The sequence below is a fragment of the Amborella trichopoda genome, chromosome 12 (genome assembly GCF_054954075.1).
Source record: "Amborella trichopoda isolate Santa Cruz 75 chromosome 12, AtrichopodaSantaCruz75HAP2 v2.0, whole genome shotgun sequence".
Classification (NCBI taxonomy): Eukaryota; Viridiplantae; Streptophyta; class Magnoliopsida; order Amborellales; family Amborellaceae; genus Amborella; species Amborella trichopoda.
The window spans coordinates 15,559,451-15,581,860 of record NC_142347.1 but is presented as its reverse complement, the minus strand read 5'-3'; the positions used below and the strand labels follow the sequence as shown (position 1 = coordinate 15,581,860).

Genomic DNA, 22,410 nt, shown 5'->3' with positions numbered 1-22,410 from the left:
TTTACTCAAATCCAATCTATGTTGTTCACAATGAAGTGACATCTCCTCTTTAAACACACGTAGAAGAAAATAAATAAATACATAAAAAACCCACAAAAAAATAAACTCTCTCTCTCACACGCTAAAACTCACGTACATCTCTGCCTCTCGATTTTCTCTCACGTGAAGCCTTCATATCTCTTCCTTATCTCCCTATTTTCTCTAAGGTAAATCTCTATCCCTTCCCAAATCCTTTCTAAAAAGATTAATTCCTAATTTATAAAAAATTCCACAAAAGCCTCCTAAAAGAACAACTCATACCAAACTTAAGATTTCTCTTTTTAAAACTAACCAATCTAATTTCTACACTCTCATCAAAATAACTCACGCACCAAAATCCTCCTATTTAACAACTCACGCACAAAAATCCTCCCTCCTCCCACTTAACAACTCATGCACAAAAATCCACCCTCCTTCCAACTTAACTTATCCTAGCGCAATTCTTATTCCTAAGAAAAATAAACAAAAAAACAATAACACTAAAATTCTGAATTTTCCTAATCTCTTTATGCATCATTGGGTTGGAGAAGCTCAACCTCTAGCTTATGGAATTCAAAATTTTCCTTCATTATCTTCTTCACTTTGTTCCAACTGGACATTTTCACCTGTCTTGTCAACAAAGTCGTAATATGCTTAAAAAATCATTTGTAATGCCAAAATCTCTTGCACCTTCGACCATTTGTATTTCATGAGTCTCAATCAACTCAACCTCTGAAGCAAGCTGTAATGTGCGATTAATGCTTGGATTGGAGGTTTATTCTTCATCTTCTATCACTTCATGTTCTTCTTCCTCCGATTACAATCTATGAAGTAGATCTCGTAGACTCTCTATAGACGTGGATCTTGTCTACAAATTTGTTCTTGACATTCTGGATCAGCAGCCCGAGTCAGTCAAGGAATTCGATTTGTCTCTACAGTGAGATTTGGCATCAAATCTACGTGGTTGCGAACGCCCTCTCCTTGATGAACGGTGTCCTCCAACCGTTGCAACCTCTGATCCAACCATTGCAAACCCTTATTAGTTTCACATGTCTCAACGCAAACCCTCCAAAGTTGTGTTCATGCTCTCCAAGGTTGTGTTCATGGTCTCCCAAATTTGGTGACACACATACTCCATTATTTGCAGCAATATATCATCGAGTGTAAGAGCAGTTTTCGACAGCATTGTGATTGATGGATCTTACTTACTTTGATATCAACTGATACAGGAATGATGAAGGAAGAAATAATTAAAATAAAAATAATAATAATGGATAAGAATATACCCTCTCTCAGGGTCTACATGAGAGTCCACCCCAAAAGATCTTTTCACAAGATCCAAATTATTTACTCAAATCCGATCTCTATTGTTTACAATGAAGGGATGCCTCCCTTTTAAATGCACTTAGAAGAATGAAAAATAAATGCATAAAAAACCCACAAAAAAATATAACTCTCTCTCTCTCTAAAACTCATGTACATCTCTAACCCCATATTTTCTCTCATGTGAAGCTTCCATATCTCTCTACTTTCTCACACGTGAGTGAATCTCTATCCCTTCCCAAATCCTTCTTAAAAGATTAGTTCCAAATCTATTCCATAAAAGCCTTGTAAAAGAACAACTCATACCAAACTTAAGATTTATTTTTTTAAAACTAACCAACCCAATTGCTACCCTATCACCAAAACAAATCACGCACCAAAATCCTCCCTCCTCCCACTAACAACTCACGCACCCAAATTTCTCCCTCCTCCCAACTTAACTTATCCTAGAGCAAGTCCTAGTCTAGAGAAAAAAAGCATTAAAATTTGGAAATTTCCTAATCTCTTTCTGCATCATTCTCCCTGTGCCTAGGTCCCCAAGAGGCCATAGGCCACCTTGCTTAGTCCTGGGCGGGCCTTATTGGGTAGAAGTTTTACATAGAAAGTCTTATCTTATAACTGATTCACGAAGCCGTTTCATCATATCACCGACTTCCTGAAGGAGTGAGCTAAGCAAACGGAATTAGCATTAGGAACAGCTCGCTGTCAAATGCCGATTGGAAGGAGAGAGCGTAGCGAACGGTGGGCAAGCGAAGCCTTTAGGCTGGGACCTCGAGAATTTGTATGCAAGATGAGCTTACAAGAGTGCCAATCAACCAAGCTGTTAGGTTTGAGAATAAGGTGGGATCCACAGATGTAGTGGCTAGTGAATCACTTATCAAAAAGCGGATTTTGGAGAGATTCTTCATCGATCTAGTGACAGCTCATATGTCCAACTCACCAGCACATATAACTCCAAAACATTTGACTTTGAAATCAGAGCTTTCCTTTAAAGACATCTCACTAGCGCATCTCGGATGAAACCATGGCATCTCACCTTCGATTCTAAGCTTTTTGATTTGCTCCTAACAAAGCAAGGCGTTTTGATATAATGGCTGTTAAGAACAACAGCCCTTCTAATGCGTCTCACGAGGGCACGAATGAAGTTTCAAGCAAGCTTCTCTTAGATACTGAGATGATGTGTTTGTGCTTTTAAATAAATTCAGTAGGCACCGTTACCTGTTCGCTAATAATAATAGCTACTGGATGTAGAGCACCTGGTTTCTCGTAGAATGACTCCATCATGAAGTTCACGACCCCACCCATCAGGGCCGACCTCTGGTCTGATGGCCTAAGAACCCTCCTCTACTCATGTCGTGGATCGCTTACTTTGCACGCTCGCTTAGGAGGGCTAGGCACCAGGCACCCAAGAACCTCTATAATGATAGTGGTAAGCAAACTCCTTGTGGGGCCATTTTGACCCATGAGAAAGGGGGAAAGAGGGTATTCTACACCCGCGCCCCCCCCACCCCCACCCCCACCCCCACCCCAAAGTAAAAAAACTCTTCCTATGCCTTAGAGACACCCATCCAAATCGATTGAATTTGTGAATTTTTTAATCAAGAAAATGTTGGAAAGTTTGTAGAATCATCCAAAACATTACATATCTTACTGCAACCTTTTTTAGGTTCCAAGTTATTAAAAGACTTTTGGGAGATTTTGAGCTTAATAGACAACTGAAACATTAAAGATTAGATATCCGGACATGACATGACATTCTCTTTCCTTTTTTCTCCTGTAACATGAACAGTGAGCCGAGCCTCAACACGACTGGCGGGATGGGTCTCTGTCCAGGTCCCTCCCCCTCTTGTCATGGACGGCAGAATCTATCGCCGTCCATGTTCTGTCCAGGTTCCTCTCTCTCTTGTCATGGACGGTGGAACCTATCGCCGTCCATGTTCTTTCCAAGTTCCTCTTCCTCCTGTCATGGACGACAGAACCTATTATCGTCTATGTTCTTTCTTATTTTCTCTCTCCTATCATGGACGACGGAACCTACCGCCGTCCATGTTTCTTTTTCTCTTCTCTCTCCTCTGTCATGGATGACAGAACCCCATCGATGTCCATGCTTCTTTCTCTCTTCTCTCTCCTCTGACATGAACGACGACACCCTATCGCCGTTCATGTTTCTTTCTTTCTCCTTCTTTTCTGTCATGCATGTTTTCCTTTTTCTCTCTCCTATCATGGACGGCAGAAACCCCATCGCTGTCCATGTTTTCTCTCCTTATCTTCATCTCTCTCTTCTTTCTCTTTCATCTTCGCATTCGTCTCTCTTCCTTCTCCCTTATGTCTCTTCTTCCTTCTCTCTTCTCTCTTCTCTCTTCTCTCTTCTCATCTCTCTTCTTTTCTCTTTTTCTCTTCTCTTTTTCTCTTCTTCTTCTCCTCTTCTTCTTTTCTCATCTTTTCTTCTCTTCTTTTTCTCATTTTCTCTCATCTTCTCTTCTCTTCTCATCTTCTCTCCTCATCTTCTCTTCTATTCTCTCTCTTCTCTCTTCTCTTTGTTCTTTTCTCTCTCTCTTCTTCTTCTAATCTCTTCTTCTTCTTTTCTCTTCTTTTTCTTTTCTCTTTTTCTTCTCTTCTTCTCTGCTTCTCCTATCTACCTTCTAACTTCTCCATCTTCCTTCTTCTTTCTCTTCTATCTTCCTTCCCCTGTCTGCTTTTCTTCTCACATTCTTTCCCTTTTCTCCTCTCTTTCTTATCTCTCTTCTTTCTTTCTCTTCTCTCATTTGACCAAGGGACAGACAAAGTCTAGCACTGTCATGGTAATCTCGTCGTCGAGCAGTATTGCCGCCATGCCGGTCTGAGTTACCGTGCCCGTCTTGCTGCCATGTCAGGCTCGTCATTGTACCAGGCTGGTTGGTGTTGGTTTTGTCGTCAAGTGGTATTGCTGCCGTGCCGGTCTGAGTTATCGAACCCGTCTTGCTACCACGTCAGGTCAATTATCATGCCAGTCTAGCCACTGTGTCAAGCTAGCCACTAGGTCAAATGTCTCTTCCTTCTCTTTCCTTTTCTCTACCCCAACTCTCATCTTATCATCTATTCCCTCTCTCTTTTGAATGTGCACACCTGTATGCATTCGCCCAAAGACACGGTGGGGACCCTTGGCTCACTTGTCTTGTAAAATTAACCATGTGTGTGTGATCGCAGAAACAGGAGAATACAAGTCAAGGGAGGCGATTCCGAACCAGTTGTTGGACTAGGGGGCTTTCCGATGTGATATAAGAGGGCGCCCACGCGAGCTAGCCCGAGTGAGTCCCGGACCCAGGTGAGGTGTGTCCCGCCTCACATCAAATTCCTCTCTCATCGGTTGGTATAACTGCCCTTGTTTCCTAACAGGGTTCCGACGAGAGCGGTCTCAAGTCCCGAGTTTTCCTTGAAACCCGAGACACGAGCCATCAAGTCATCCCGACCCGTAGGGCGAGATCGAGACACCTAACCATGCCGATGCAAACCTCGTCTATTGGGACACCAAAAGTCCTTAAAATCAACTACTAGAAGATCCAAATACACCCACAAACTATTGCCTATGTTTTGGGAAATTGAAAAAATCAAAAAGTTATCGATCTTTCGATAAATATCAAAAGAGTGGCTTTTTGGGGAGGTTTTCTCACCCTAAAAGCCTCGATTGGTTTTGGGGGTTTAGAATACCCCCAAAATCCTTTTCCCAAAAAGAACTTTTTTTAACCTTCAACAAGACCCATTTTCCACGTTTTCTCAACTTGTCACAAGGCGGTGCCTAGGTGGGTGCCCATACTGTAGTGCCTAGGCGGGAGCCCAGACACAAGATACATAATGATCCCACCTAGCAAGCGCGTAGTCGTTTTTTAAAAATTTCCACCTAGGCAGTCGAGCGGGCTAATTATCAAAGAATGGTGTCTACATGCTAGGATGATTACATATGTGGATTTTAAGGTTTATATATATATATATATACATATATATATACACACACACACACATATATATATACACACACACACACACACACACATGCTAAGATGATTACATATGTGGGTTCTAAGTTGTTTTTTTTTTTGGGGGTGGCTTAAAGTTGGGTCTTTGGGTGGAGCATTTGAGGACTCCATTGAGATTGTACCCTTTCTTCTATTTATTTTGATTATTTCTCATGAAACACCAACACCATGCACTATTTCTTGAAACCTATTTTGATTTTTGTTTATATTTTGTAAATTGTGCTTGGGTCATTTGCAAAGAGTTGGACTAATGGAATTTGAAATGACCGTGACAATAAAAATTCAAGATCTGGTGCCTCAGAGTTCAGAACTTTCACAATCCATTGCTCATGAGTTGGAAATAAAATATGATCAAGTGAATAGAAGATGTACTAAAATTTAATATTAGGTGCTAGAGGGTTCATGCCATATTTCTTTCACTGATAGTGCTTTTAACTGTTATTTGCGGTTCCTTGTATATGTTGTCTAGTTACGTGTGATATGGTTTCACTCATGATTGTCAAGTGCTATGAATGATTCAAGTCCAAATGTTAAATTTTACAAGTGAAGGAAATGGTTCTCTCATAAGATGGGCTATCTTTCCAAACGGTCCAAATGATTACATTCCAAATACCACTGCAGAGGTAATATATTTCATTTTAGCATCTGATCATTTTAAGGAAATGAGAGGAGCAATTACAATTTGTGAAAGGTTTAGATCCAGCTGAAATCTATTTAAATGATGAAGAATATGACAATAATGAAGACGTTTTCTAGATTTATGTATTATATATAATTTATTAAACATATAATTTATTTAATATTATAAATATATAAATCTATTTAAAGCATGGCTCTGAAATTGCCCTAAGTTCTTAGGGCATGGTTTTAAGCCTTAGGGAGATTCGGAAATTTTGAAGAATAGGATTTATTTTTCTCAGGAATAGGAATTGTGCTAGGATAAGTTAAGTTGGGAGGAGGGAGGATTTTGGTGCATAAGCTGTTAAGTGGGAGGAGGGAGGATTTTGGTGCATGAGTTGTTTTGGTGATAGGGTAGCACTTGGGTTTTTTAGTTTTAAAAAAATAAATCTTAAGTTTGGTATGAGCTGTTCTTTTAGGAGGCTTTTAATGCAATAGATTCGGAACTAATCTTTTAGGAAGGATTTAGGAACGGATAGAGATTCACGTGAGAGAAAATAGAGAGATGAAGAGATGAAAGCTTCACGTGAGAGAAAATATAGGGGTAGAGATATACATGAGTTTTAGAGAGAGAGTTTAATTTTTTGTGGGTTTTTTATGCATTTATTTTTTCTTTCTTCTAAGTGTATTTAAAAGGGAGAGATATCCCTTCATTGTAAACAGTAGAAATCGGATTTGAGTAAAGAATTTGGGTATTGTGAAAAGATCTTTTGGGGTAGACTATCTTGTAGACCCTGAGAGAGGGTATATTCTCTCACACATTATTATTATTTTTATTTTTATTAATTCTTCCCTCATCTTTCCTGCATCAGTTGGTATCAAAGTAAGTAAGATTCATCAATCACAATGTTGTCGAAACCTGCTCTTACACTCGATGATATATTGCTGCGAATAATGGAGTATGTGTGTCACCAAATTTGGAGGTATTCGTCGAGACATGAACACAGCTTTGGAGGTATTTGTCGAGACATAAGTGAAGCTAATAAGGGTTTGCAACGGTTGGATCAGAAGTTGCAACGGTTGGATCAGAAGTTGCAACGGTTGGAGGACACCATTCATCGTGGAGAGGGCGCTCGCAACCACGTAGATTTGATGCCAAATGTCACTGTAGAGACGAATCGAATTCGTCAACTGACTCGGGCTGCTGATCCAGAACGTCAAGAACAAATTTGCAGACAAGATCCACGTCTATAGAGCGTCTACGAGATCTACTTCATAGATTGTAATCGGAGGAAGAAGAACATGAAGTAGTAGAAGATGAAGAATCAACCTCCAATCCAAGCATTAATCATACATTATAGCTTGCTTCAGAGGTTGAGTTGATTGAGACTCATGAAATACAAATGGTCGAAGGTGCAAGAGATTTTGGCATCACAAATGAGTTTTTAAGCATATCACGACTTTGTTCACTTATCAGCTCCAATCAAAAGTTCGACAAGATAGGTAAAAATGTCCAGTTGGAACAAAATGAAGAAGATAATGAAGGAAAATTTTCGAATTCCATATGCTAGAGGTCGAGCTTCTCCAACCCCGAGAGAATGATGCATAAAGAGATTAGGAAAATTCAGAATTTTAGTGTTATTGTTTTTTGTTTATTTTTCTTAGGAATAAGAATTGTGCTAGGATAAGTTAAGTTGGAAGGCGGGTGGATTTTTTTGCATGAGTTGTTAAGTGGGAGGAGGGAGAATTTTTGTGCATGAGTTGTTAAATAGGAGGATTTTGGTGCGTGAGTTATTTTGGGTAACTTTACAACATTCCTAAATGTCTACAGAGGTACTTAAAGCCAACTTTCTAACTCCAACCCTCGCTAATTGATCAGTCATCTTGTTTGTTTACCGACGCCAGTGGAGTGTAACCAAGAGGTCCATCATCACCATAATCATCCAAGCCTTATCTCAATTATTTGGCGTCGGCGACTGAGAGGCTACCAAAGTCTACAAAAATCTCGTCTAAAATACTATTTCGCTTCCATGGAGGGTATGTTTCCTTGGCCATTGCAGTAACATTTTTAGAGTTCCCTGATGGAAATCCTGTTTGTGGTGCCCTTGCTTCAGCCCCATTTGAATCCATCTTGGCAAAGGGCTCGAGTAAGTCATTACAAAACTATCCTGGTGGTCTCTAAGCACTCCCCTCACCCCAGCTGACCCTGGGAAACTGCCTTGAGATTCCCCTCATCAGGAAGCCTCCAAACCCCCAAGTTTCTACCAGCCCCACTCCAAACTATACCATCTTCACTAGAAGTCACATAGAAGAACTCTTGCAGTTCTGTAAGTAATAATCCCTTTAAAGCCTCAATTCTTCATCCACGAGATTCCTTCTCGGCTTTGGGGTCCAAATAGACTTCTCCCTTGGCCGTGAACTACTTCTTTCACTGTCTCCCAGATCACAATCTGCTGGATATTGGTACGAGATGCAGAATTTAACATTTCTTTTTACTAATTTTAAGAAGCCCTTCAAAATACATGTCTCATGTAGTCAGGAATTGTTGGAGGGGCAATTTCCAGTTTGGCCCATCCATCAAGGCAAAAGCATTTATAAAAGACCACAATTTTCTGGATATTGGCACTTGTGATACCCATAGTTTGCCAACACGTATTATTAAAGAAAAATTGGTATTCAAGAATACCAATATTTGATGGGCTTTTTTAAACTTACCACCAAGAAGACCGAGATCTCATAGACCACAAAATGACGTTGTTAAAGGTGAGATAATGGTGATTGATAACGCAAATATCTAGTAAACGTTGAGGTTACTAGAAAGTGATGTTGCTTTGACAGAGTGGCAAAATTGGAAATCACCCCACTAGCAACTTGTGACCATTACAGACATGTACCTTGAGGGGATTTCTAAAATTAGGGCCAAGGAAACTGGCGAAGCCTTCAATTATGCATCACTTGGGGATGATTTGATGAAGTCCAAAAGTGATCCATGTAAAAAGAAAACAACACCAATGTTTAAAAAAACGGACGGCCCGACGCCTAGGCGCCCAAAAAAAATTTTCCACACGCCTAGACCTGGGCGCCCCAAACACGGGCGACTATACCTGGGCGGGCGCCTAGCACAGTTTATGATTTTTTTTTTTTAACTTAGCCCAAAAGGGCAAAGGCGGTCATTTTTACCCCCAAGTTTGTATAAAATAAGTTTAGGGGTTTATTTTCAACCCCAAACTGAAAGAAAAACAAGAAACCCTCAATCTTAAACTTATTTATGAGAATCTAAAGCAATTGCTGAGAATCGAAAATACTTCTTGTGGATTGAAAAAGTTTGTTTTTCTAATTGAAATTATTTTTAGGGTGCTATTGGTGGTATTAGAAGACTTTTAAGTTGATTCGTAGCTTGACTGAGATAGCCAACATCGAAGATCAAAGATTGGGTAGAAAAGGTCAGTCTGTAATCTTTATTTGAGATTTATTTTTTCAATTTGAGATGTCTTTTGCGGGGTCTACTAGGGGTGGAGATCCGGGATGGAAATATTGTGTTAACCCGGATAAGAATGACAGAAATAAAATTATGTACAATTTCTGTGGACTGTTTCTAATGCCGGCATAAATAGATTTAAGAAACATCATGCCGGTATTAAAGGTGATGTCGCCCCATTGTAAGAAAGTCCCAGATCTTGTAAAGAAAGAAATTTTGGAATTCATAGAAGCTGAAAAGAGTAAAAAAGTTACAAAAAAAAAGGATATAGCAGAATTAAAGTCAGAGGTTCATATTTTTTATGATAATACTAAAATTGAAGAAGAGATGATGAAGAGGGGGAAGAAGAGGTAGCCATGGTTGGTACTCAGAGCTCTAAGACCAAGAGGGCTTTTGAGTCTAAGAAGGCTCGTACGAGAGGGCCTATAGATAGTTTCTTTACACCTAGCCCTAAGACAATAATTGAGAAAAACAAGGGAAAGGGGAAAAAATAGGTGACAATTAAAAATAGGTTTAGAAAGGAAGATAGAGCCAGGGTGATTCAGTATATAGCTCGGTGGTTTAACCATGCGGGCATTTCTTTTAACACTGCTAGTTTGAATAGCTTCCATATAATGTTGGAAGCAATTGGGTAACTTGGGCCAAGTTTGAAAGCTCCAACTCTTTATGAGATTGGAGAGCCACTACTGAAGAAAGAAGTCAAGTACACTAATGAATATCTCAAGATTCATAAGGAGGGATGGGTTAAATTTGAAGTTTCTTTGATGACAGATATGTGGAATGATAGGAGGAGGAGGAGTAACATGAATTTATTAGTAAATTGTTCCATGGGTACAATTTTTTTGCGCTCAATCGATGCTTCCAATGATGTTCATGATGCGCATTATATATTTTCTTTCATTGATAAGGGTATTGAGGCGGTTGGGAAAGAACATGTAATTCAAGTGGTCACAGATAATGCTGCTTCCAATCTAGCTGCAGGTCATTTGCTTCGACAAAAGAGGCCTCGCATATTTTGGACTCCTTGCGCTGCACATTGCGTAGATCTTATGCTTGAGGTAATTGGTGAATTGCCTCCTATTAAAAGAATTATTTTTAAGGCTAAGGAGGTTACAATCTTCATATACAGTCACATACTTACCCTTAACATGATGCACAAGTTTACAAAAAAGATAGAGCTAGTGAGGCCTGGGGTCACTAGATTTGCCACTGCCTACCTTAGTCTACAGAGCATGTATAAGAGGAGGATCGCATTAAGGTCTATGTTTGCTTCAGTAGAGTGGAGTAGGTGTAAGTGGTCCAAAGATGCCAAGGGAAAGAAGACACGAGATATTATTCTTTCGAAATATTTTTGGCGTGGGGTGAAGCATGCGATATTAGTATTTCTTCCATTGGTAAAGGTCTTGCGCTTGGTTGATGCTGATAAGCCCTCCATGGGCTTTATATATGATGCAATGGAAAGGGCTAAGAATGAGATTGCAGAGAATTTGGGCGATGATGCAACGAAGTATGCCCCAATTTGAGAGATTATAGATGATAAATGGGATAGGTAGCTCCATAGACCATTGCATGCGGCGGGGTACTACTTGAACCCCAAATTCTTTTATGCAGATGCAGATATTGAGTCAAAAGGGGTAATTATGGATGGTTTTAATGAGTGCCCTGAGAAATTAGTTCCTGATCCAAATATCCAAGATAAGATATCAATTGAAGAGCTAATTTCGTACACGTGTTCTTTGATGTCATTTGGGAAAGATATGGCATTAAGGCGCAGAAACAAAGACGAACCAAGTAATATTCTTTTGAATTATGTACTTTTGTTTTATAAAATATAAATTTATAATTTTCTTTCAAGTTCTGATAACGTTAAATACCTAAATTAATTATAAATGTTGCCCACATATTGCAGCCCAATGGTGGAGACGACATGGGAGTAGCGCTCCAAACCTCCAGAAGATGGCTATGCGGATCTTGAGTTTGACAACTACCTCTTCTGGTTGTGAGCGCAATTGGAGTTCGTTTGAGATGGTATTTTACTATTTTAAAGGAATAAAATTTTATATGTTTTTTTGTTTATAAGTTCATATTCATTTTGTAATATAGATTCATAAAAGGTAAGAAGATCATACACCTATAGTACTTACTTATGCATTATTTTTCCTTATAGGTGCATACAAAGAAAAGAAATAGGCTTGAGCAAGGGAAGCTCAATGACTTGGTTTTTGTTAGAGAGAATCAAAGGCTCAAGGAGAAGAAAAAACAGCCAAAGAAGGACCCTATCTCTTCGAAAGACATGGAGAATGCTTCAGATTGGCTAATTAGTGACCCTGGTACTGAGGAGGTCTTCCCTGGGGAGGGTTTGGCATGGGAAATGGTCGAGGAGGCTTCAGGGCAAGCTTCTGATCCTAGGAGAGCCACTCGAGCAACTTCTTCTGCTGGTACTACGCGGAGGGAGGTAGAGGAAGAGGAGGCAGATTCAGAAGAATCTCTGAAAGAAGAGGAATATGTTGAAGAGGGTGATGATTCTGATGATGAAGGCCTCAATTCTGATGTAGATGAAGGCAATGAAGATGATGATTCTGATTCTTGTTGATGTCTTGATTGTCTTCTCTCTTCTTTTGAAGTAACTTTAATACTTTATTGCACCATCTTAGTTTGGGCTTTAGACATTTGGAGTTTTAACGATTTTTATTTAGTTATGTGGTTTGTAATTTTTTTGCCTTTTTGGACTATTTCGTTGTCTGGTTTACTGATTTTTCTATAGTTTTGGAAGTCAGTTTGTTGATGACTTGGAAAGTTGGAGACTCGGAATCTTGGATGTTATTATAGTTTATTTATGGATACGGAATATGCCAATATGGAGAATTTCTGAATTTGAGAGTTGGAGACCTTACAGTAGCCTATTAGACTTTTAAATGTTTTGTATGGTTCAAATTTTGGAATAAATTACAAATTTTGACACAAATATATGCATATATGTGCATTTGGATAACAAATATATAAAAAAAAACCTAAGAAGTTGCACCGCAGGGCGCTCGCCTAAGCGCCTGCCTAAGCGCTGGGTGCCAGGCAGGCCGCCTAGGGGCCGCCTAGCGTTTTTTGAAACCTTGAACAACACTTTTTAACAACATATATTTAGCATAAGTAAAGAAAGTCTTTTGACACAAGAAGCCGAAACTTCTTGTCCACGGCTGTACTTCAACATTTGTGAATGGAAAATGTTTTATGTTACGGGGACTGCATTTCTACAATTGCAGTCCCCGATGTATAAAGCATCCATCTTTAAGATGGATGCAAATAGGTGGTTCATCTAAAAATAATTGAAACTAACAGTCCAAATGTTTTCTTGATAGAATTATTATTTTTAATTTTCAAAAAAATTTTATTTTTTTATATTCATGATCTACAAGTTAAAGATTAGATTTCCTTAAAAATTAGGTCCAAAAATCCATCTCAAAAATAGATTTTTAAGAGGAAACTCATTTCTACGTAGACTCATAGAAACCGTGTCCTTTGTGAATTGTTACGCGACATGTCAGGGTGAGAGCCCGTATCAGAAATTTCATGTAGGGAGCGAGCACGTGTGGGGGTTTCAACCCCAACCAACTCTACCCTAGCCTCCTCTCCTCTATTATCCCCTGCTCGCTCCACCTATCTCCAAAGCTCTCTCTCATTCTTCTATCGAGCTTCTCTCTCACCTTGCTCTCTCCTTCTCCCCCCTATCTTGTGCAACCTGCTCTCTCTCAATTTTCTTTTACAAATAGCACATTCTCTCTCTAGCAGAGCACCCACCTGCAAAGGTTCAATCTTCAATCTACAACTACAAGAATATTTTTTTCCCTCTAGGGGATTGGACTCTAGTGCTTGGAACCCCAATTTATTTATGTGTGTGTTCTTTTCAGAGAATTAGAGTTTGGTGCTTGTGAATCATCATAAACCCCATCTTTTCATCGTTAGATTTTCCCTTCACTTTTTTTTTCATTCATCAGAAACCCTAACTTCTCTTTAGTTTTTGGATTTTTTGATCTAGGGATTTTTCATTAAATGTGCAAAAGTGATAGACAAAGCCATACGAGAGCTTGATCTCATGACCCAGTTTGGTATCAACCCATCTCTCAAGGTGTACAAGTCCATACTAGCCATTTTAGTGAGTGAGAGGTACACTTCGCTAGGGATTTTTACAGGCGCGATAGATTGGAATCTGGATTTTTGTTGATGACTGCACGTTTGGGATACTGATGGAGCTCATGAAATTGGTGGAAAACCAGAAATATGAGTCTGAACTAGGGCTGTATGATACTCTAATTCATTGCCTCTACAAAAATGGGTCGGTGGGTAGAGCAAGGAGTCTGGAGTCTGAAGTGAGATGACAAGCCTAGTCATGTCATTTTTAACAATAGGACATCTGGGTATTGTAGGAAGAGAAAGTCTTGGTCTCGTTTGAGAAGAGTTTGGCTCTTCGATTGGTACCTGATGTGGTTACAGTGACAAAGCTTATTGAGGTTCCTTTAGTAGAAGGTCAGTTATGGAAGCAAAAGAGGTGTTATAGAGAGTTGAAAACACAGGAGTCTTGCTTGATATAGTTGCATATAATCCTCCGATAAATGGGTTTTCTAGAGCTGGTGAATTTCTTTTGGTCATTTTATTTTTCATTTTCTTTTTAAATTTGTTACTGGTGCATGAGAGGGAGAAGTGTAGATTAAAAAAAATTTAGCTCAATCTAATGCATAGAGAAAAAAAATAAAATTGAAATACTTACACATGCTCTCAGCCATTAGATCAAAATCGGGAGTATTCAATTCAATAGCATGTTCTTGACAAGAAAAAGGCTTGGAAAATATATAGGTGATTCAATAGTGTTTTATTTGTGAATTATATTAACTGTATGATCTATACCATTCATATTGTTAAACCTATTGTGGATAAGCTATGAGTTCGAGTTCTCATTCATTTAACAAATATCACCTGTCATAAATGAAAACTACAATGAACAGATATGCCTGACTAATTCCCAAATATCCAGGTTTACAAAATTCTAGGTTCAACCAAACATATGTTCCCATATTTCCAGACAGGTTGCATACACAAATATTTTTCATTAGCATGTATCAAAATCGCTAGCATCCAGAAATCAAAACTATAAATCCAAGTTGCATTTCCATCTTCTAGTTGCCAAATGCTCCCTTAGGGATTTTTTTCAGGGTTCGAAGTTTTTAAAATAGTGGTGTAAGGAGTTGAGAAGAGGTTAGGATTATTTATTTTGTTATGGATTCCTTCCATGGAAGAAAATTGAAGCATGTAATACTTCTTTTGTGTTGAATTCCTTTTCCAGCTACGTTGTGTAGAATCTTGTGTTAGTTGGTTTAATTACTTGCATAATTCGATATTATTTACAAGATTAAAAGATCAGGGCTTGCGTGACTAAGTGGGTTTGCCCATTGCAACAATATGTCGCCAATTTTGCATGAGAACTAGATCAACTCACACATGATACGCTGGCAGCACAACAGAGTGGAGGGATACTGGGGATCAGATGTGGCATGTAAAATATTGTTTGTTAGGAAGAAAGATACAACGTCAATCTGCTTCTTCAAGGATGGGCCTCGACACTAGATTGGTCCAATGATTATTATATAGTGACCTTTATTTTCATTATTGTTTTCACAAAATATGGAATTCGTAGATTGGGACTCCCCACCAATCTCTGAAATAGAGCCTAATGATGAGTTGGTTCTTACTTCTTATGAAGAATGATATTCTTAATGAATGGTTTGACTTATTTGAGGATGAGCATTGGTATCTCCATAGAGAAAGCAGATGGCTGAGTTAGGTCTAGATGTATACTTCCTCCATCTATTCAGATCAGCCCATTTCTTGTGGTATTCTTGGTACCATCTAAATTTATAAGGCTAGCAAAGAGGAAGGATGAAGAATGTGGAATTATTGCGCCACCCATCCAAACCAACTTCAAATCTTGAGGAAGAGTTTAATGGACCTGTTTTGGTTTTTCGTTGGTTTCTAATTATGATGTTTACAGGATCCATTTGGGGATTTTTTGGTATGTTTCTTTTATAGATTACAGGGTTCATGAAGTAACAAATTAAAGCTTGAGTCAATTGGTTGTGATTTCAAGATGTCACTAAGATCAAGATGCATTTTCCCATTAGCAGCAAACTGTCACAAAGTTTCCTAAGGACTAGATCAACTCACGCATGATGTCCAAGTGGTACGACATCATGACAAGATAGCAGGTATCATATTTTGCACTAGTTTGGTTCCATGATTTGAGAATATTCAACTTTTCATTCTTCTAAAATTGTAAGTCATGGATTGAAATTCACCATCAATCTTTGGCATCTACCCAAATGTGACTTTTTTTTACGATGGATTTTATCAGAGTTGATACATAGAGAATGTGAGGATGGTTGAAATTGGGTTAGATATATCAATTCCTCCAGGCACGGGATTATATTTGGGTTGTCTTTGGTTTCTAAATGTGGGGATTAAGGGATATACTTTGGGGATTTTTTAGGGCCTAGTTTTGGTACTTTTATAGTATAGGTTATTAGAGATCAGGAAGTCAGTTAGTGTATCATATACAAAGAGGCTTATAAGACCGCCCAATGTATTGTTTTACATGAAGCTTTCAAAAACTACAATAAATGAGGAGGCCGAGAGAGGCCAGGTGATGTGCTAAGGAAGCGAGCTGAGTCAGAGGTCTTGTGCAAAAAATGAGACGAACCCGGCTTGGTCTTGTAATTGCCTATTAGCGCCCTCTTTCGCCAAGCGATCCGCGTAGACATTGGACATCCTCCAAGTATGCCACCATAAGACGTCCATATCCCTACAAAGGTGATCAATTTCATCGAATGTAGTGGTTAGGTACCATGGCCGAGATGAAACCCTACTAGCCCATGAGAGAACATTCTTTGAATCTCCTTCAATGATACACCATGGAGATTACCTTGCAGGAGAGAAGAAGGCTGTAGTTTGAACCTCGAAAAATACGGTTGTTTCTTTCCACCCAAATGGTCCACAAGGTTGCTGCTACGGTTGCCTTCCACATGGCACTGCCAGCCGTTGGCCAAGTGGGATGGAGCTCATAGGAGATGAGCGCTTTTAACGTAGGTGGAGTGACCCATTCGATGCCAAAAAGTAGCAAGATGTTCCCCCAAAGTTCAGAAGAGAAATCACAATGTAAGAAAAGGTGATGGTTTGACTCCTCATCTTTTAGGCATAAAGCACATATGTTAGGGATAGGCATCCCTTTCTTTTGGAGGTGGTCAATAGTGAGGGCTCTGTAGGAACTGGCAAGCCAGTTGAAGGTTTGAATCTTGGGTGGAGCCATAGTGGACCACACTTTTGAAACTGCCAAGATGGGATTGGCCGGAAAGGCGGGGGGCTGTGATAGGATTTTATAAAAGGAGGCCACCGAGAATTCTCCTGAAGGTGTAGGTGTCCAAACCAAAACATCTCTACCTGGGTTTGGAATAAAGTAGGAATGAAGACCTATTAAGAGCACTTGAAAATTGGTAAACTCCTCATCGGTTAGATTTCTCCGAAAAGAAGGATTTCAAACTCTACGTACTCCTATAAGAGTCAATTCCTCAGCCACTGTATCTTCTTGATTGATAGTCAGGGAATAGAGGTCTGGGAAAGCCTCCCGCAGTGGTGAAGATCCTAGCCATAAGTCCGACCAAAATCTCACACGGGAACCATCTCTCGGATGAAATATAATGAGTTTCTTGAAGTGAGGCAGAATCGAAGAAAAGAATTCCATGCTCCTGAGATATTATGTCTTTGGGACCTCTCAGCAGCCAAGCTCCTTCAAGGATCCTATACTTGTTTCTTAAGACCTGAGCCCACAGGGAATCCGGCTGGGATGCCAGTCGCCACCACCACTTGCCTAAGAGGGCAAGGTTAAGCTTTCTGAGAACCCCGATGCCTAAACCACCCTGGTTTTTAGGAAGGCAGATGTTATCCCAAGCAACCAAATGGAATTTATTCTTCTGTGCCTGCCCTAGCCATAGGAAGTTTCGCATGAGCTGGTCCAAACGATTGCCCACTTGAGCAGGCATATGGAAGAGTGACATTAGGTAAACTGGAGAGCTAGATAGGGTCGCTTTAATCAAAGTCGACCTCCTTGCCATCGAAAGGAGACGACCTTTCCATCCAGTCAGGCGTTTGTCCACCCTATCAATGACTTGGGACCATTGACCTTTTTTGGGTTTGCCTAGTCCAAGAGGGAGGCCTAATTACGTTGTAGGGAGGTCCTCCACTTTACATTCCCAATTGGGAATGAGCCCTCTAATCTCAGCATTTGAAATTGCAACCCCCATTATTTTTTATTTTTCCATATTGACTTTGAAGCCAATTGCTTCTTGGAAGCATTTGAGGAAGAGATTCAGGTTATCCACTTCCTTAGAGGAGGCGTCTAAGAACACCAAAGTGTCGTCCACATATTGTAGATGGGATACTATTGGGCCGTGTCTACTGCTCCTGAAGCCGGAGAGAAGACCAGCCTGAAACACCCGGGAGATGGAGCGACTGAAGACTTCAGCTGCAATTACGAACAGGAAGGTGAGAGAGGTCTCCTTGGCGAAGACTCCTCGAAGAAGAAAAGAAGCCTTTCGGGGTCCCATTTATAAGGATAGAGAAGTGTGGGTGAGAGTAGCACCCTCTCATCCACTTCCTCCAGTGACCTCGGAATCCCAATCTAACCATTGTCTCTTCTAGGATGGACCAATCAACATGGTCATAAGCTTCTCCCAGTCAATTTTGAAGATAAGGCCAGGTTTTTTGTTGAGGTGACGAGAGTGGATGCACTCATGAGCCACTAAGGTTCCATCAAGAATCTGTCTTCCTTTAATGAATGCGATTTGGAACAAGGAGATAATGGAAGGAAGGACCTGTTGAAGTCTGGTTGCAAGGACTTTGGCAAGAATTTTGTAGGAGGAGTTCAACAGGCTGATAGGGCGGAAGTCCTTGATTTCCTCTGCCCCTTCCACTTTGGGAACTAGAGCTAGGAAGGTTGCGTTAATAGCTTTATGTAGAGTTACCCGTAGAAAGAATTCATCGAAGAAGAGTTTAAAGTCAAGAGCAAAAATGTCCCAAAAAGCCTTGAAGGGAGCTATCGGGAAACCATCGGAGCCTGAGGCTTTATCTTTGGGTAGTGCATCTATGCCTTGCAAGATCACTTCAATAGTAAAAGGTTTTTTTAACCATGAAGCTCTATCGTCTGAGAGGCTCAAAAAATCTAGGGAAGACAGCCTGGGTCTAGGGCCAAGGGGAGCAATGTAGAGGGATTTAAAGAAATCTACTATGGTCAGATCAATTTCATCAGGTAGAGGCAGTTGTTATTTCTAATCATCGAGATAAAATTGTCTCTCCTAGGATAAATGGCTATCCGGTGAAAGAAAGTTGTATTTATATCCCCTGCTTTAAGCCACTTGATCCTAGATCTCTGGAACCAATATATCTCTTCTTTCTTGAGAGTAGAGAGATATTCCATTTTTGTCTTGTTTCTGAGCTCAAGTTCAAAATCAAACAGTGGTCTATCTTCTTCGAGACGATCGAGAGTTTGAATGGTGTTGAGCTGAGAGGATTTAATATGAGGGAAGTTACTAGGGATAGACCTACTCCAGGACTTAAGCGAGGCTTTGAGCAGTAGGATTTTTGTCTGCAGGATGTATCCTGCTCTTCCAGAGAGGAGCGAGGAATAGGAATTCCACCAACTTTGGATAAGGGAGTGTAGGAATTCATCTTGCAGACAGAGGAGTTCAAATCTGAAGAGACTCATGCCCCTCTTGACAGCCAGGGTATCTAAAAGAATGGGACAGTGGTCCGACGTGGGTTTAGGTTGTGCCAGAGCAGAGGATCTAGAGAAGTGTTCTTCCCAATTCAGGGAGAGAAGAAACCTATCAAGTTTAGAGAGGGGATTGGTTGCGCGCGGTTGGACCAAGTAAACTTGCTGCCTTGGAGAGGGACATCCAAGAGCTCGTTCCGACTGACAAAATCAGAGAAATCCCTCATTCCCTGGGAAATAGAATTAGAGGTGTTTCTCTCATAAGACCAACAAATAATGTTAAAGTCACCACCCAGGCACCAAATGGGATGAGGCAAAGACACAACCAGATCCAATTCTGACTAGGGCCTATTTCTAAGAGAAGCAGAGTTGGGACCATAGACTGCTGTGAATTTTCAAGGTATTCCATCGGAAATACTGGTTATGAGAACTGTGACAGAGAATTCCCCGATGTGTGAGTAATTGAGAAAGTGGTCTGAAGGGTTCCAAACTATCCAAATACCTCCAGAGGCCCCATTCGCTGCTAGGGAGACCCATTGACAAGGTCTTCTACCCCAAACCTAACGAATGAGTTGGAGATCAAGATCAAGTAGTTTGGTTTCTAAGAGAGCAAGAATGGCAGGTGAATCTTTAGAGGTGAGGTCCTTAACCGCTACCTTCTTGGAAGGATTTCCTAGGCCTCTAACGTTCCAGACCAACAATTTCATTTATTAAAAGTGAAGGAACACTGTGAACAGTCCATATTTTATAACAGTGTTCGAAAAATCAAATCGGAACGGTTAAGCACACATGGGGCCAAAAGCGGTTTAACCGGCCTAACAGGTAAACCGGCCGATTCAAACCTTTCTAACCGGGCAAGTCCCAAGTCAATTGTTGAAAAAAATAAAAAAGATGCAAAAAAAATCTACTAAAATATGAAAAGCATATAAAGAATGATTAAAACAAAACGCATTCAAATGATGTTGAAAGTTAATCAAAAATGGATTTTAAAAGTGAGTATTAATGATCAAAACAATTTTTGATATTTACCATAATGTAAAAATATTAAAAAATGTAGTACAAATCAAATCCCTTATTTTTGAGATTTTATAAACATTTTTTTGAATTTTTGTTTTTAAAATACCGGCCGATCACCAAAACCGACCGAAACCAAAACCAACAAGGGGCCGGTTCTGATCTAACCTGGCGGTTTGTCAAACAATGTTTCATAATCACAGTTAAAAGTGTACATGGCCTGTTCCACACACTCTGTTAACAGTGCGTTAATCGTCCATATATGTTCATGAACACTGGCAAAAGTGTTTATGGACTGTTGCCAGTCAAAACACATTGTTAACAGTCCATAAACCGCATATGGACTGTTAACAGTCCATAGACCACATATGGACCGTTAAGAGTCCATACAAACTACTAACAGTGTGTATGGACAGTTAATGATCCATATTCTAATTAGAATTAGTGTGCATACAATGTTAACAATTCATGCATATCATTCACTGCATGTATGGAATAGACAGCCCACATAAAATCCATTCCCATCATTACACAATGTGTGTATACAGTGTTAACTACTCCGTAGACAATCTTAACAGGGTACATGGACAGTCAAGAGTGAAGTTTATAGATTTGTTAATAGTCGACATACACTATTAACAGAGTATAACCGTGTATATGGACTACAAAAAAGCATTAGTACACAACGAACAAAACATCAATGAAATAATTTCAATAAAATTATTGTACATGATGCATAACAATTGATCCACCATTCATATAAATGCAATGGCCAGCCTAAACCTGTTTATGATAGACACTCATCCACCCTTTTCAAAAAAACCCGCTTCTTTGCTCTCCAAGTTTGATAATGTTGAAAAATATTTTGTGATGTGGCATTGAATTACTCAATAAGACAAAAATGAGCCACATGTGTAGGAACTAGAATATTAAACCACAACAGAAGGCAATGCTTCTAAACACAACAAGATACATATTAATGAAGATCATAGTACTGAGCAGAGTCTTCTAAGCTTCCTGGATGTGCTCTATGACAGGTCGTGAACTATCCCTCTAGGGTTGTAGGCTTCAACTAAGACCTGTAGAGAGAGAGAGAGAGAGAGAGAGAGAGAGAGAGAGAGAGAGAGAGAGCTCATGAAAAAGAGACAGAGATGCATTAAGGGAAGCACAACCATAACATTACCAAGCTTTTGGCAAACCAATCAATTCCATGCCCACAGATGAGGAATATAGATAATGTTACCAAGCTTTTGGCAAAACAAAGATGACTCAATGAATTAAAAGGCCCTGGAGTAAGCAGAAATCACATCATAAATCAACTAAATCTATTACAGATCCTGAACACATCAAATGATAGATTAAGCATTGCATAGAATCCAAAAGATCTCAGAGAAATCACTTGTAAGTAATAGTTATAGTTAAAATTCACCGGGAAAGCAATGAGTAGATGGATGCTATCATGTAGTTATTCCTACAAAATTATCAATATAAACATTTTTTTTGAGGAAATTATCAATATGCAATTTGAATAAATAATTTAGACAATTTGAATTGTTTAAAATGACCAAAATAGCCAACCTTTTCGGTACAAGTGTTAACTACTCCCAAAACACAGCATTTTTTGAGGAAACTTTAATGACCAAAAGGGTATGGGTCAACATTATAGGACACCAATATTGATCTAATATTTCTAAGTAACATGAACAGACTCATAAATCCTAAGTAACATGAACAGAAAATATTCAATGCAATGTGAATAAAATTAGACATCAACGTGTCAAACACATGTTTATGCACTAGATAAGCTATGATTTATGTGCATCATTGAGTTGGCGAGGGTACTCACATCCTTGTCCTGGATTTTGAGAAATGTTAGATCATATCCTTACACCCCCATGCCTGCATCTGTAGTTGTGCATCTTATTTCAAAGTATCAAATCCCAATGGGAATTCCATCTGGTTATGTCACTCGTACAAAACTTTGAATAATCAGATTCATTAGGGTCACAATTTGGTCACATTAGCAAGTGGACTCCATGAGTCATAAAACAATCAATAAGCGTGCAACATATTGTTTAAGGAAACGAGTAGTAGGCTTTAACTGAATAAACAGTCAAAGACATGTTTTGAGTCATAAGCAA

At 39.5% G+C, this 22,410-nt stretch overlaps 2 long non-coding RNA genes across 2 annotated transcripts; one reads left to right on the top strand and one right to left on the bottom strand.

Annotated features, from left to right (window-relative positions):
• The first annotated feature begins 13,064 nt into the window (after window positions 1–13,064).
• On the top strand, window positions 13,065–14,208 carry LOC148779465 (uncharacterized). The gene is made up of 2 exons (XR_016045685.1): window positions 13,065–13,250; window positions 13,481–14,208. It is a non-coding gene; the product is annotated as an uncharacterized LOC148779465 (long non-coding RNA).
• Window positions 14,209–20,948: 6,740 nt separating this feature from the next.
• Window positions 20,949–22,203, bottom strand: LOC148779464 (uncharacterized). Its single transcript, XR_016045684.1, has 2 exons — window positions 22,116–22,203; window positions 20,949–21,556 (listed from the first exon to the last, which is right to left on the bottom strand). It is a non-coding gene; the product is annotated as an uncharacterized LOC148779464 (long non-coding RNA).
• Between the last annotated feature and the right edge of the window lie 207 nt (window positions 22,204–22,410).